At 41.7% G+C, this 16633-nt stretch overlaps 5 non-coding genes across 5 annotated transcripts; all 5 read right to left on the bottom strand.

Annotated features, from left to right (window-relative positions):
- Positions 1-3503: 3503 nt before the first annotated feature.
- Positions 3504-3576, bottom strand: TRNAA-AGC (transfer RNA alanine (anticodon AGC)). The gene has a single exon. It is a non-coding gene; the product is annotated as a tRNA-Ala (tRNA).
- Positions 3577-4968: 1392 nt separating this feature from the next.
- TRNAK-CUU (transfer RNA lysine (anticodon CUU)) lies at positions 4969-5041 on the bottom strand. The gene has a single exon. It is a non-coding gene; the product is annotated as a tRNA-Lys (tRNA).
- A 575-nt stretch (positions 5042-5616) lies between these two features.
- On the bottom strand, positions 5617-5689 carry TRNAA-AGC (transfer RNA alanine (anticodon AGC)). Its single transcript has one exon. It is a non-coding gene; the product is annotated as a tRNA-Ala (tRNA).
- A 2052-nt stretch (positions 5690-7741) lies between these two features.
- TRNAA-AGC (transfer RNA alanine (anticodon AGC)) lies at positions 7742-7814 on the bottom strand. The gene has a single exon. It is a non-coding gene; the product is annotated as a tRNA-Ala (tRNA).
- Positions 7815-13669: 5855 nt separating this feature from the next.
- TRNAA-AGC (transfer RNA alanine (anticodon AGC)) lies at positions 13670-13742 on the bottom strand. Its single transcript has one exon. It is a non-coding gene; the product is annotated as a tRNA-Ala (tRNA).
- Positions 13743-16633: the final 2891 nt, after the last annotated feature.

Genomic DNA, 16633 nt, shown 5'->3' on the forward strand with positions numbered 1-16633 from the left:
AGACGGCTGTGTTTCATCCATTCGGCAACTTCTTTCATTCCTTCGTGTAGGTTAGTTTTGGCGGTGTTGGGGTCATTGGTGAGAGAAAGGATCAGTTGAGTGTCATCCGCGTAAGAGATGATGTTGAGGTTGTGTTGGCGTGCGATGGCCGCGAGGGGGCTCATGTATACATTGAAGAGGGTGGGACTGAGTGAGGATCCTTGTGGTACGCCACAGATGACTTCAGAGGCCTCGGACTTGAATGGTGGAAGGCGGACTCTCTGGGTTCTTCCGGTGAGGAACGAGGTGATCCATTCAAGTGCTTTTCCTTGTATTCCGATGTTTCTGAGGCGTTGTAAAAGGGTGCTGTGGCAGACTGTGTCGAAGGCTGCGGAGAGGTCGAGGAGGATGAGGGCGACTGTGTCTCCATTGTCCAGTAGAGTTCGAATGTCGTCTGTTGCTGCGATGAGGGCGGTCTCAGTGCTGTGTTTTGCTCGGAAGCCAGATTGTGAGGAGTTGAGGGATTTGTTGGCTTCGAGGAAAGCGGCGAGCTGGTTGTTGACAGCTTTCTCGATGACTTTGGCCGGGAAAGGAAGGAGTGATATGGGGCGGTAATTTTTGAGTTCGGTGGGGTCCGCTGTGGGTTTTTTCAGAAGGGCGGTGAGTTCAGCGTGTTTCCAGCATTCCGGGAAGGTGACGGAGTTGAAGGAGCAGTTGATGACGTCTCGGAGGTGCGGTGCTATGACGGAGTCTGCTTTGTTGAAGATGTGGTGAGGACATGGGTCTGTGGGGGATCCTGAGGGATGGAGTTCATCAGGCGGATGGTGTCCTCAGTGGAGATTGGGTTCCAGTCGTTAAGGGTGTTCAAGGGGGGAGAATGTTCATCATATGGTTGGGTGGGTTGGTCTCCGGGTTGGTTGTCGAAGCTGTTGTGGATGTCTGCAATTTTGTTGTGGAAGAATGAGGCTAGGGAGTCGCAGAGGGTTCGAGAGGGGGTGATGTCGTTGGAGTTGGCCGAGGGATTGGTAAATTCCTTGACGATGTTGAAAAGTTCCTTGCTGTTGTGGGCGTTGTTGTCTAGTCGATCCTTGAATGCTGTTTTCTTGGCCTTTCGGATTAGTTGGTGGTGTATGCGGGTGGCGTTTTTGAAGGCGTCCTTGGTGCTGGTGGTTGGGTCTTTTTTCCAGGCCTTTTCAAGGGAGCGGCAGAGTTTCTTGGACTTCTTAAGATCATCGTTGAACCATGAGGCCTTCTTGCTGCCAGGTTTGCTTTGACGTTTTTTCAGTGGTGCTAAGGTGTCGGCGGTGTTGGATAACCATAGGGTGAAGTTGGCGGCGGCTTGGTCTGGGTTAGAAGAGTGGGCTGGGGTGTTCAGAAGGAGCGATGAGGAGATCTGGTCGATGGTGATTTTGTTCCAGTTTCTTTGCAGAGTTGGTTGGAGGTGGTTGATGGGTTTCGGCTTGTTGTAGGTGAAGTGAACGCAGCTGTGGTCAGTCCAGAGGAGATCCGTAGTATGGCTGAAGGAGAAATGATTGCTGGAGGTGAAGATGGGGTCGAGTGTGTGACCTGCGATGTGGGTGGGGGAAGTGACCAGTTGTTTAAGTCCGAGGTTGGCGAGGTTGTCCAAGAGGGTGGTGGTGTTGCGGTCGTTGTTCTTTTCAAGGTGAAAGTTGAGGTCTCCCAGAAGGATGTAATCTTTGGAGGGGAGCGCGTGTGGAGTGATGAAGTCTGTGATGTCTTCACTGAATTTAGCGCGGGGTCCTGGTGGTCTGTAGAGGAGGGTGCCTCTGAGTGTGGTCTTGGGGTCGATGTGGATCTGGAAGTGAAGGTGTTCAGAGTTGGCGAGGTTGACGTCAGAGCTGGTTGAGATGCGGATTGATTTTTTATGGACGATAGCGATTCCTCCTCCTGTGTGGCCGGTACGGTCCTTGCGTGTGATCTTATAATCTTCAGGGATGGCAATGGTGATGTCTGGGGCGAAGGAAGCGTTCATCCATGTTTCTGTTAGGAAGGCGACGTCTGGAGAGATGGTGTCTAGTAGATTCCATAAGTCAATGGCGTGCCTGTGGACCGAACGGGTGTTGAGAAGGATGCATTGTAGGTGATTGGGGTCGGGAATCTGTGGTGTGGACGTAGCGGGGATGTTGTCGGTGCCGAAGAATTTGCAGGAGTGGCAAGAGAAAGGTCCATGAGTGTGTCCAGGAGCGGCTTGGACGCAGTTGGGGGCGCGACCGGGGTTAAGGGCTAGGAGGGTGGCGGCATCGTAGGTAATGCGGGAGGGCTGGGGAGCGCGAGGGGCAGGGGGTCTGGCGCTGGGCGCGGTCCAGGCGCGGACGGGCGTAGACGGGCTTACCTTTGGCGCACCTTCGGCGCGGATTGGGCGCGGTGCTGCGCGTGAACGCTGCACGCGGGATCTTCTGTCATATATGGATGGTGGAGGGGGAGGGGCGAGGGCTGCTCAGCTGGGAGGCGGGGCGGGTTGCACAAGGCGACAACAACAAACAAAATGGAGGAGGGGGGAGCACAACAGAGCGCTTGGGGAGAACGCGCTAACACAGCCGATTAATTTACTATCAGAAAGCCAAAGCGCATAAAAAGCAAAGCGGCAGCCAGGCAGAGCTGTAGGCAATAATCAGGAGGTGAAATTGACAAAAAGCGTTGCACAACGATACCAGTGGACGCCAGGGGCACTGGGAGCGACCACTCCAGCCAAAGCGAAGAGCGGTGTGTTCATCTAGACTCATACCCTAGCTAATCTTGAAGTTAAATTTCCCACCAATGAGAAACCAAGGGAGATACCATTTTTGATAGTTATTGCATGTCTAATGCAAGAATATTCACCAGATTATGAGAGTCACTGCAATAATCCAGCAAAAATTACTCATTTTCACCCAACGTGGGGCTCGAACGCACGACCCTGAGATTAAGAGTCTCATGCTCTACCGACTGAGCTAGCCGGGCTCCCACTTCAAGATGGTATGCAGACTAATTATTTTTTATGAAGGAAATCCATTCCTGGACAATTTTTGGGAGTTATTGCAGGTCTAATGCAAGATTAATCTCCATATTATGAGAGTCAATGCAATATTCAGGCAAAAATTACTCAACGTGGGGCTCAAACACACGACCCTGAGATTAAGAGTCTCATGCTCTACCGACTGAGCTAGCCGGGCTCCCTCCTTAAGACAGTATGCAGACCAATCCCTTTTTGTGAAGAAAATCAAATCCTGGATATTCCTCTACTCTTGTTTTGCAAGGAAAGCCAGATTTATACATCCTTCAGAGGACAGAGTGTCAAAAAAATAAGAGAAAATTAAAATGGAAGTTGTGAGAACTTCATTTTGAGATTGCATAAGAATTCAAATTCCTCTCACATGCTAAAGAATACCTGAACCCTTTTGATTAAACCACTTTAGTTGTTATAATGAGACCATATTTGAAAGCCATCTGTGATTTTTCTGTTCTTACTCTGCAATGACCTTGGGAATGACAAGTTAAAAATAAAATGTATGCAAATTTTATAATGGAGAATGCGGGCATCGATCCCGCTACCTCTCGCATGCTAAGCGAGCGCTCTACCATTTGAGCTAATTCCCCTGTGTGTTTAATCTGCATAACATGAAAAAAGTAACCTTACTGCCTTCCACACTTTATTTGAAGTCCAATTGCCCATAACAGTGTTAAGTTCACTCCTAATTTATGCCTTACCTCCACTTATGGGATGTTTTACAGTTCAGGTTGGCCTGTTTACTACTCGAATATGAGTGATATTGCGGTGTGTTCATCTAAACTCATACCCAAGCTAATCTTGAAGTTAAATTTCCCACCAATGAGAAACCAAGGGAGATACCATTTCTGATAGTTATTGCATGTCTAATGCAAGAATATTCACCAGATTATGAGAGTCAATGCAATAATCCAGCAAAAATTACTCATTTTCGCCCAACATGGGGCTCGAACCCACGACCCTGAGATTAAGGGTCTCAAGCTCTACCTACTAAGCTAGCCGGGCTCCCACTTCAAGATGGTATGCAGACTAATCATTTTTTATGAAGGAAAGCAATTCCTGTACAATTTTTGGGAGTTATTGCAGGTCTAATGCAAGATTAATCTCCATATTATGAGAGTCAATGCAATATTCAAGCAAAAATTACTCGTTTTCGCCCAACGTGGGGCTCGAACCCACGACCCTGAGATTAAGAGTGTCATGCTCTACCGACTGAGCTAGCCGGGCTCCTTCAATAAGACAGTATGCAGACCAATCCCTTTTTGTGAAGAAAATCAAATCCTGGATATTCCTCTACTCTTGTTTTGCAAGGAAAGCCAGATTTATACATCCTTCAGAGGACAGAGTGTCAAAAAAAATAAGAGAAAATGAAAACGGAAGTTGTGAGAACTTCATTTTGAGATTGCATAAGAATTCAAATTCCTCCCACATGCTAAAGAATACCTGAAGCCTTTTGATTAAACCACTTTAGTTGTTATAATGAGACCATATTTGAAAGCCATCTGTGATTTTTCTGTTCTTACTCTGCAATGACCTTGGCAATGACAAGTTAAAAATAAAATGTATGCAAATTTTATAATGGAGAATGCGGGCATCGATCCCGCTACCTCTCGCATGCTAAGCGAGTGCTCTACCATTTGAGCTAATTCCCCTGTGTGTTTAATCTGCATAACATGAAAAAAGTAACCTCACTGCCTTCCACACTTTATTTGAAGTCCAATTGCCCATAACAGTGTTCAGTTCACTCCTAACTTATGCCTTACCTCCACTTATGGGATGTTTTACAGTTCAGTTTGGCCTGTTTACTACTCGAATATGAGTGATATTGTGGTGTGTTCATCTAGACTCATACCCTACCTAATCTTGAAGTTAAATTTCCCACCAATGAGAAACCAAGGGAGATACCATTTTTGATAGTTATTGCATGTCTAATGCAAGAATAATCACCAGATTATGAGAGTCCAGCAAAAATTACTCATTTTCGCCCAACGTGGGGCTCGAACCCACGACCCTGAGATTAAGAGTCTCATGCTCTACCGACTGAGCTAGCCGGGCTCCCACTTCAAGATGGTATGCAGACTAATCATTTTTTATGAAGGAAATCCATTCCTGGACAATTTTTGGGAGTTTTTGCATGTCTAATGCAAGATTAATCTCCATATTATGAGAGTCAATGCAATATTCAGGCAAAAATTACTCGTTTTGGCCCAACGTGGGGCTCGAACCCACGACCCTGAGATTAAGAGTTTCATGCTCTACCGACTGAGCTAGCCGGGTTCCCTCCTTAAGACAGTATGCAGACCAATCCCTTTTTGTGAAGAAAATCAAATCCTGGATATTCCTCTACTCTTGTTTTGCAAGGAAAGCCAGATTTATACATCCTTCAGAGGACAGAGTGTCAAAAAAAAATAAGAGAAAATGAAAATGGAAGTTGTGAGAACTTCATTTTGAGATTGCATAAGAATTCAAATTCCTCTCACATGCTAAAGAATACCTGAACCCTTTTGATTAAACCACTTTAGTTGTTATAATGAGACCATATTTGAAAGCCATCTGTGATTTTTCTGTTCTTACTCTGCAATGACCTTGGCAATGACAAGTTAAAAATAAAATGTATGCAAATTCTATAATGGAGAATGCGGGCATCGATCCCGCTACCTCTCGCATGCTAAGCGAGCGCTCTACCATTTGAGCTAATTCCCCTGTGTGTTTAATCTGCATAACATGAAAAAAGTAACCTTACTGCCTTCCACACTTTATTTGAAGTCCAATTGCCCATAACAGTGTATAAATTCACTCCTAACTTATGCCTTACCTCCACTTATGGGATGTTTTACAGTTCAGGTTGGCCTGTTTACTACTCGAATATGAGTGATATTGTGGTGTGTTCATCTAGACTCATACCCTAGCTAATCTTGAAGTTAAATTTCCCACCAATGAGAAACCAAGGGAGATATCATTTTTGATAGTTATTGCATGTCTAATGCAAGAATATTCACCAGATTATGAGAGTCAATGCAATAATCCAGCAAAAATTACTCATTTTCGCCCAACGTGGGGCTCGAACTCACGACCCTGCGATTAAGAGTCTCATGCTCTACCGACTGAGCTAGCCGGGCTCCCACTTCAAGATGGTATGCAGACTAATCATTTTTTATGAAGGAAATCCATTTCTGGACAATTTATGGGAGTTATTGCATGTCTAATGCAAGATTAATCTCCATATTATGAGAGTCAATGAAATATTCAGGCAAAAATTACTCTTTTTCGCCCAACGTGGGGCTCGAACCCACGACCCTGAGCTTAAGAGTCTCATGCTCTACCGACTGAGCTTGCCGGGGTCCCTCCTTAAGACAGTATGCAGACCAATCACTTTTTGTGAAGAAAATCAAATCCTGGATATTCCTCTACTCTTGTTTTGCAAGGAAAGCCAGATTTATACATCCTTTAGGGGACAGAGTGTCAAATAAAATAAGAGAAAATGAAAATGGAAGTTGTGAGAACTTCATGTTGAGATTGCATAAGAATTCAAATTCCTCTCACGTGCTAAAGAATACCTGAACCCTTTTGATTAAACCACTTTAGTTGTTATAATGAGACCATATTTGAAAGCCATCTGTGATTTTTCTGTTCTTACTCTGCAATGACCTTGGCAATGACAAGTTAAAAATAAAATGTATGCCAATTTTATAATGCAGAATGCGGGCATCGATCCCGCTACCTCTCGCATGCTAAGCGAGCGCTCTACCATTTGAGCTGATTCCCCTGTTTGTTTAATCTGCATAACATGAAAAAAGTAACCTTACTGCCTTCCACACTTTATTTGAAATCCAATTGCCCATAAGAGTGTTAAGTTCACTCCTAATTTATGCCTTACCTCCACTTATGGGATGTTTTACAGTTCAGGTTGGCCTGTTTACTACTCGAATATGAGTGATATTGCGGTGTGTTCATCTAGACTCATACCCTACCTAATCTTGAAGTTAAATTTCCCACCAATGAGAAACCAAGGGAGATACCATTTTTGATAGTTATTGCATGTCTAATGCAAGAATATTCACCAGATTATGAGAGTCAATGCAATAATCCAGCAAAAATTACTCATTTTCGCCCAACGTGGGGCTCGAACCCACGACCCTGAGATTAAGAGTCTCATGTTCAACCGACTGAGCTAGCCGGGCTCCCACTTCAAGATGGTATGCAGACTAATCATTTTTTATGAAGGAAATCCATTCCTGGACAATTTTTGGGAGTTATTGCATGTCTAATGCAAGATTAATCTCCATATTATGAGAGTCAATGCAATATTCAGGCAAAAATTCCTCGTTTTCGCCCAACGTGGGGCTCGAACCCACGACCCTGAGATTAAGAGTCTCATGCTCTACCGACTGAGCTAGCTGGGTTCCCTCCTTAAGACAGTATGCAAACCAATCCCTTTTTGTGAAGAAAATCAAATCCTGGATGTTCCTCTACTCTTGTTTTGCAAGGAAAGGCAGATTTATACATCCTTCAGAGGACAGAGTGTCAAAAAAAATAAGAGAAAATGAAAATGGAAGTTGTGAGAACTTCATTTTGAGATTGCATAAGAATTCAAATTCCTCTCACATGCTAAAGAATACCTGAACCCTTTTGATTAAACCACTTTAGTTGTTATAATGAGACCATATTTGAAAGCCATCTGTGATTTTTCTGTTCTTACTCTGCAATGACCTTGGCAATGACAAGTTAAAAATAAAATGTATGCAAATTTTATAATGGAGAATGCGGGCATCGATCCCGCTACCTCTCGCATGCTAAGCGAGCGCTCTACCATTTGAGCTAATTCCCCTGTGTGCTTAATCTGCATAACATGAATAAAGTAACCTTACTGCCTTCCACACTTTATTTGAAGTCCAATTGCCCATAACAGTGTTAAGTTCACTCCTAACTTATGCCTTACCTCCACTTATGGGATGTTTTACAGTTCAGGTTGGCCTGTTTACTACTCGAATATGAGTGATATTGCGGTGTGTTCATCTAGACTCATACCCTAGCTAATCTTGAAGTTAAATTTCCCACCAATGAGAAACCAAGGGAGATACCATTTTTGATAGTTATTGCATGTCTAATGCAAGAATAATCACCAGATTATGAGAGTCAATGCAATAATCCAGCAAAAATTACTCATTTTCGCCCAACGTGGCGCTCGAACCCACGACCCTGAGCTTAAGAGTCTCATGCTCTACCGACTAAGCTTGCCGGGGTCCCTCCTTAAGCCAGTATGCAGACCAATCACTTTTTGTGAAGAAAATCAAATCCTGGATATTCCTCTACTCTTGTTTTGCAAGGAAAGCCAGATTTATACATCCTTTAGGGGACAGAGTGTCAAATAAAATAAGAGAAAATGAAAATGGAAGTTGTGAGAACTTCATTTTGAGATTGCATAAGAATTCAAATTCCTCTCACGTGCTAAAGAATACCTGAACCCTTTTGATTGAACCACTTTAGTTGTTATAATGAGACCATATTTGAAAGCCATCTGTGATTTTTCTGTTCTTACTCTGCAATGACCTTGGCAATGACAAGTTAAAAATAAAATGTATGCAAATTTTATAATGGAGAATGCGGGCATCGATCCTGCTACCTCTGGCATGCTAAGCGAGCGCTCTACCATTTGAGCTAATTCCCCTGTGTGTTTAATCTGCATAACATGAAAAAAGTAACCTTACTGCCTTCCACACTTTATTTGAAGTCCAATTGCCCATAACAGTGTATAAATTCACTCCTAACTTATGCCTTACCTCCACTTATGGGATGTTTTACAGTTCAGGTTGGCCTGTTTACTACTCGAATATGAGTGATATTGTGGTGTGTTCATCTAGACTCATACCCTAGCTAATCTTGAAGTAAAATTTCCCACCAATGAGAAACCAAGGGAGATATCATTTTTGATAGTTATTGCATGTCTAATGCAAGAATATTCACCAGATTATGAGAGTCAATGCAATAATCCAGCAAAAATTACTCATTTTCGCCAAACGTGGGGCTCGAACTCACGACCCTGAGATTAAGAGTCTCATGCTCTACCGACTGAGCTAGCCTGGCTCCCACTTCAAGATGGTATGCAGACTAATCATTTTTTATGAAGGAAATCCATTTCTGGACAATTTATGGGAGTTATTGCATGTCTAATGCAAGATTAATCTCCATATTATGAGAGTCAATGAAATATTCAGGCAAAAATTACTCTTTTTCGCCCAACGTGGGGCTCGAACCCACGACCCTGAGCTTAAGAGTCTCATGCTCTACCGACTGAGCTTGCCGGGGTCCCTCCTTAAGACAGTATGCAGACCAATCACTTTTTGTGAAGAAAATCAAATCCTGGATATTCCTCTACTCTTGTTTTGCAAGGAAAGCCAGCTTTATACATCCTTTAGGGGACAGAGTGTCAAATAAAATAAGAGAAAATGAAAATGGAAGTTGTGAGAACTTCATGTTGAGATTGCATAAGAATTCAAATTCCTCTCACGTGCTAAAGAATACCTGAACCCTTTTGATTAAACCACTTTAGTTGTTATAATGAGACCATATTTGAAAGCCATCTGTGATTTTTCTGTTCTTACTCTGCAATGACCTTGGCAATGACAAGTTAAAAATAAAATGTATGCCAATTTTATAATGCAGAATGCGGGCATCGATCCCGCTACCTCTCGCATGCTAAGCGAGCGCTCTACCATTTGAGCTGATTCCCCTGTGTGTTTAATCTGCATAACATGAAAAAAGTAACCTTACTGCCTTCCACACTTTATTTGAAATCCAATTGCCCATAAGAGTGTTAAGTTCACTCCTAATTTATGCCTTACCTCCACTTATGGGATGTTTTACAGTTCAGGTTGGCCTGTTTACTACTCGAATATGAGTGATATTGCGGTGTGTTCATCTAGACTCATACCCTACCTAATCTTGAAGTTAAATTTCCCACCAATGAGAAACCAAGGGAGATACCATTTTTGATAGTTATTGCATGTCTAATGCAAGAATATTCACCAGATTATGAGAGTCAATGCAATAATCCAGCAAAAATTACTCATTTTCGCCCAACGTGGGGCTCGAACCCACGACCCTGAGATTAAGAGGCTCATGTTCAACCGACTGAGCTAGCCGGGCTCCCACTTCAAGATGGTATGCAGACTAATCATTTTTTATGAAGGAAATCCATTCCTGGACAATTTTTGGGTGTTATTGCATGTCTAATGCAAGATTAATCTCCATATTATGAGAGTCAATGCAATATTCAGGCAAAAATTCCTCGTTTTCGCCCAACGTGGGGCTCGAACCCACGACCCTGAGATTAAGAGTCTCATGCTCTACCGACTGAGCTAGCCGGGTTCCCTCCTTAAGACAGTATGCAGACCAATCCCTTTTTGTGAAGAAAATCAAATCCTGGATGTTCCTCTACTCTTGTTTTGCAAGGAAAGGCAGATTTATACATCCTTCAGAGGACAGAGTGTCAAAAAAAATAAGAGAAAATGAAAATGGAAGTTGTGAGAACTTCATTTTGAGATTGCATAAGAATTCAAATTCCTCTCACATGCTAAAGAATACCTGAACCCTTTTGATTAAACCACTTTAGTTGTTATAATGAGACCATATTTGAAAGCCATCTGTGATTTTTCTGTTCTTACTCTGCAATGACCTTGGCAATGACAAGTTAAAAATAAAATGTATGCAAATTTTATAATGGAGAATGCGGGCATCGATCCCGCTACCTCTCGCATGCTAAGCGAGCACTCTACCATTTGAGCTAATTCCCCTGTGTGCTTAATCTGCATAACATGAATAAAGTAACCTTACTGCCTTCCACACTTTATTTGAAGTCCAATTGCCCATAACAGTGTTAAGTTCACTCCTAACTTATGCCTTACCTCCACTTATGGGATGTTTTACAGTTCAGGTTGGCCTGTTTACTACTCGAATATGAGTGATATTGCCGTGTGTTCATCTAGACTCATACCCTAGCTAATCTTGAAGTTAAATTTCCCACCAATGAGAAACCAAGGGAGATACCATTTTTGATAGTTATTGCATGTCTAATGCAAGAATAATCACCAGATTATGAGAGTCAATGCAATAATCCAGCAAAAATTACTCATTTTCGCCCAACGTGGGGCTCAAACCCACGACCCTGAGCTTAAGAGTCTCATGCTCTACTGACTAAGCTTGCCGGGGTCCCTCCTTAAGACAGTATGCAGACCAATCACCTTTTGTGAAGAAAATCAAATCCTGGATATTCCTCTACTCTTGTTTTGCAAGGAAAGCCAGATTTATACATCCTTTAGGGGACAGAGTGTCAAATAAAATAAGAGAAAATGAAAATGGAAGTTGTGAGAACTTCATGTTAAGATTGCATAAGAATTCAAATTCCTCTCACGTGCTAAAGAATACCTGAACCCTTTTGATTAAACCACTTTAGTTGTTATAATGAGACCATATTTGAAAGCCATCTGTGATTTTTCTGTTCTTACTCTGCAATGACCTTGGCAATGACAAGTTAAAAATAAAATGTATGCAAATTTTATAATGGAGAATGCGGGCATCGATCCTGCTACCTCTGGCATGCTAAGCGAGCGCTCTACCATTTGAGCTAATTCCCCTGTGTGTTTAATCTGCATAACATGAAAAAAGTAACCTTACTGCCTTCCACACTTTATTTGAAGTCCAATTGCCCATGAGAGTGTTAAATTCACTCCTAACTTATGCCTTACCTCCACTTATGGGATGTTTTACAGTTCAGGTTGGCCTGTTTACTACTCGAATATGAGTGATATTGCAGTGTGTTCATCTAGACTCATACCATACCTAATCTTGAAGTTAAATTTCCCACCAATGAGAAACCAAGGGAGATATCATTTTTGATAGTTATTGCATGTCTAATGCAAGAATATTCACCAGATTATGAGAGTCAATGCAATAATCCAGCAAAAATTACTCATTTTCGCCCAACGTGGGGCTTGAACTCACGACCCTGAGATTAAGAGTCTCATGCTCTACCGACTGAGCTAGCCGGGCTCCCACTTCAAGATGGTATGCAGACTAATCATTTTTTATGAAGGAAATCCATTTCTGGACAATTTATGGGAGTTATTGCATGTCTAATGCAAGATTAATCTCCATATTATGAGAGTCAATGAAATATTCAGGCAAAAATTACTCTTTTTCGCCCAACGTGGGGCTCGAACCCACGACCCTGAGCTTAAGAGTCTCATGCTCTACCGACTGAGCTTGCCGGGGTCCCTCCTTAAGACAGTATGCAGACCAATCACTTTTTGTGAAGAAAATCAAATCCTGGATATTCCTCTACTCTTGTTTTGCAAGGAAAGCCAGATTTATACATCCTTTAGGGGACAGAGTGTCAAATAAAATAAGAGAAAATGAAAATGGAAGTTGTGAGAACTTCATGTTGAGATTGCATAAGAATTCAAATTCCTCTCACGTGCTAAAGAATACCTGAACCCTTTTGATTAAACCACTTTAGTTGTTATAATGAGACCATATTTGAAAGCCATCTGTGATTTTTCTGTTCTTACTCTGCAATGACCTTGGCAATGACAAGTTAAAAATAAAATGTATGCCAATTTTATAATGCAGAATGCGGGCATCGATCCCGCTACCTCTCGCATGCTAAGCGAGCGCTCTACCATTTGAGCTGATTCCCCTGTGTTTTTAATCTGCATAACATGAAAAAAGTAACCTTACTGCCTTCCACACTTTATTTGAAATCCAATTGCCCATAAGAGTGTTAAGTTCACTCCTAATTTATGCCTTACCTCCACTTATGGGATGTTTTACAGTTCAGGTTGGCCTGTTTACTACTCGAATATGAGTGATATTGCGGTGTGTTCATCTAGACTCATACCCTACCTAATCTTGAAGTTAAATTTCCCACCAATGAGAAACCAAGGGAGATACCATTTTTGATAGTTATTGCATGTCTAATGCAAGAATATTCACCAGATTATGAGAGTCAATGCAATAATCCAGCAAAAATTACTCATTTTCGCCCAACGTGGGGCTCGAACCCACGACCCTGAGATTAAGAGGCTCATGTTCAACCGACTGAGCTAGCCGGGCTCCCACTTCAAGATGGTATGCAGACTAATCATTTTTTATGAAGGAAATCCATTCCTGGACAATTTTTGGAAGTTATTGCATGTCTAATGCAAGATTAATCTCCATATTATGAGAGTCAATGCAATATTCAGGCAAAAATTCCTCGTTTTCGCTCAACGTGGGGCTTGAACCCACGACCCTGAGATTAAGAGTCTCATGCTCTACCGACTGAGCTAGCCGGGTTCCCTCCTTAAGACAGTATGCAGACCAATCCCTTTTTGTGAAGAAAATCAAATCCTGGATGTTCCTCTACTCTTGTTTTGCAAGGAAAGGCAGATTTATACATCCTTCAGAGGACAGAGTGTCAAAAAAATAAGAGAAAATGAAAATGGAAGTTGTGAGAACTTCATTTTGAGACTGCATAAGAATTCAAATTCCTCTCACATGCTAAAGAATACCTGAACCCTTTTGATTAAACCACTTTAGTTGTTATAATGAGACCATATTTGAAAGCCATCTGTGATTTTTCTGTTCTTACTCTGCAATGACCTTGGCAATGACAAGTTAAAAATAAAATGTATGCAAATTTTATAATGGAGAATGCGGGCATCGATCCCGCTACCTCTCGCATGCTAAGCGAGCGCTCTACCATCTGAGCTAATTCCCCTGTGTGCTTAATCTGCATAACATGAATAAAGTAACCTTACTGCCTTCCACACTTTATTTGAAGTCCAATTGCCCATAACAGTGTTAAGTTCACTCCTAACTTATGCCTTACCTCCACTTATGGGATGTTTTACAGTTCAGGTTGGCCTGTTTACTACTCGAATATGAGTGATATTGCGGTGTGTTCATCTAGACTCATACCCTAGCTAATCTTGAAGTTAAATTTCCCACCAATGAGAAACCAAGGGAGATACCATTTTTGATAGTTATTGCATGTCTAATGCAAGAATAATCACCAGATTATGAGAGTCAATGCAATAATCCAGCAAAAATTACTCATTTTCGCCCAACGTGGGGCTCAAACCCACGACCCTGAGCTTAAGAGTCTCATGCTCTACCGACTAAGCTTGCCGGGGTCCCTCCTTAAGACAGTATGCAGACCAATCACTTTTTGTGAAGAAAATCAAATCCTGGATATTCCTCTACTCTTGTTTTGCAAGGAAAGCCAGATTTATACATCCTTTAGGGGACAGAGTGTCAAATAAAATAAGAGAAAATGAAAATGGAAGTTGTGAGAACTTCATGTTAAGATTGCATAAGAATTCAAATTCCTCTCACGTGCTAAAGAATACCTGAACCCTTTTGATTAAACCACTTTAGTTGTTATAATGAGACCATATTTGAAAGCCATCTGTGATTTTTCTGTTCTTACTCTGCAATGACCTTGGCAATGACAAGTTAAAAATAAAATGTATGCAAATTTTATAATGGAGAATGCGGGCATCGATCCTGCTACCTCTGGCATGCTAAGCGAGCGCTCTACCATTTGAGCTAATTCCCCTGTGTGTTTAATCTGCATAACATGAAAAAAGTAACCTTACTGCCTTCCACACTTTATTTGAAGTCCAATTGCCCATAAGAGTGTTAAATTCACTCCTAACTTATGCCTTACCTCCACTTATGGGATGTTTTACAGTTCAGGTTGGCCTGTTTACTACTCGAATATGAGTGATATTGCAGTGTGTTCATCTAGACTCATACCATACCTAATCTTGAAGTTAAATTTCCCACCAATGAGAAACCAAGGGAGATATCATTTTTGATAGTTATTGCATGTCTAATGCAAGAATATTCACCAGATTATGAGAGTCAATGCAATAATCCAGCAAAAATTACTCATTTTCGCCCAACGTGGGGCTCGAACCCACGACCCTGAGATTAAGAGGCTCATGTTCAACCGACTGAGCTAGCCGGGCTCCCACTTCAAGATGGTATGCAGACTAATCATTTTTTATGAAGGAAATCCATTCCTGGACAATTTTTGGGAGTTATTGCATGTCTAATGCAAGATTAATCTCCATATTATGAGAGTCAATGAAATATTCAGGCAAAAATTACTCTTTTTCGCCCAACGTGGGGCTCGAACCCACGACCCTGAGCTTAAGAGTCTCATGCTCTACCGACTGAGCTTGCCGGGGTCCCTCCTTAAGACAGTATGCAGACCAATCACTTTTTGTGAAGAAAATCAAATCCTGGATATTCCTCTACTCTTGTTTTGCAAGGAAAGCCAGATTTATACATCCTTTAGGGGACAGAGTGTCAAATAAAATAAGAGAAAATGAAAATGGAAGTTGTGAGAACTTCATGTTGAGATTGCATAAGAATTCAAATTCCTCTCACGTGCTAAAGAATACCTGAACCCTTTTGATTAAACCACTTTAGTTGTTATAATGAGACCATATTTGAAAGCCATCTGTGATTTTTCTGTTCTTACTCTGTAATGACCTTGGCAATGACAAGTTAAAAATAAAATGTATGCCAATTTTATAATGCAGAATGCGGGCATCGATCCCGCTACCTCTCGCATGCTAAGCGAGCGCTCTACCATTTGAGCTGATTCCCCTGTGTGTTTAATCTGCATAACATGAAAAAAGTAACCTTACTGCCTTCCACACTTTATTTGAAATCCAATTGCCCATAAGAGTGTTAAGTTCACTCCTAATTTATGCCTTACCTCCACTTATGGGATGTTTTACAGTTCAGGTTGGCCTGTTTACTACTCGAATATGAGTGATATTGCGGTGTGTTCATCTAGACTCATACCCTACCTAATCTTGAAGTTAAATTTCCCACCAATGAGAAACCAAGGGAGATACCATTTTTGATAGTTATTGCATGTCTAATGCAAGAATATTCACCAGATTATGAGAGTCAATGCAATAATCCAGCAAAAATTACTCATTTTCGCCCAACGTGGGGCTCGAACCCACGACCCTGAGATTAAGAGGCTCATGTTCAACCGACTGAGCTAGCCGGGCTCCCACTTCAAGATGGTATGCAGACTAATCATTTTTTATGAAGGAAATCCATTCCTGGACAATTTTTGGGAGTTATTGCATGTCTAATGCAAGATTAATCTCCATATTATGAGAGTCAATGCAATATTCAGGCAAAAATTCCTCGTTTTCGCCCAACGTGGGGCTTGAACCCACGACCCTGAGATTAAGAGTCTCATGCTCTACCGACTGAGCTAGCCGGGTTCCCTCCTTAAGACAGTATGCAGACCAATCCCTTTTTGTGAAGAAAATCAAATCCTGGATGTTCCTCTACTCTTGTTTTGCAAGGAAAGGCAGATTTATACATCCTTCAGAGGACAGAGTGTCAAAGAAAATAAGAGAAAATGAAAATGGAAGTTGTGAGAACTTCATTTTGAGATTGCATAAGAATTCAAATTCCTCTCACATGCTAAAGAATACCTGAACCCTTTTGATTAAACCACTTTAGTTGTTATAATGAGACCATATTTGAAAGCCATCTGTGATTTTTCTGTTCTTACTCTGCAATGACCTTGGCAATGACAAGTTAAAAATAAAATGTATGCAAATTTTATAA

Source organism: Lissotriton vulgaris, chromosome 1_1 (genome assembly GCF_964263255.1).
Source record: "Lissotriton vulgaris chromosome 1_1, aLisVul1.2, whole genome shotgun sequence".
In the NCBI taxonomy this organism is placed as follows: domain Eukaryota; kingdom Metazoa; phylum Chordata; class Amphibia; order Caudata; family Salamandridae; genus Lissotriton; species Lissotriton vulgaris.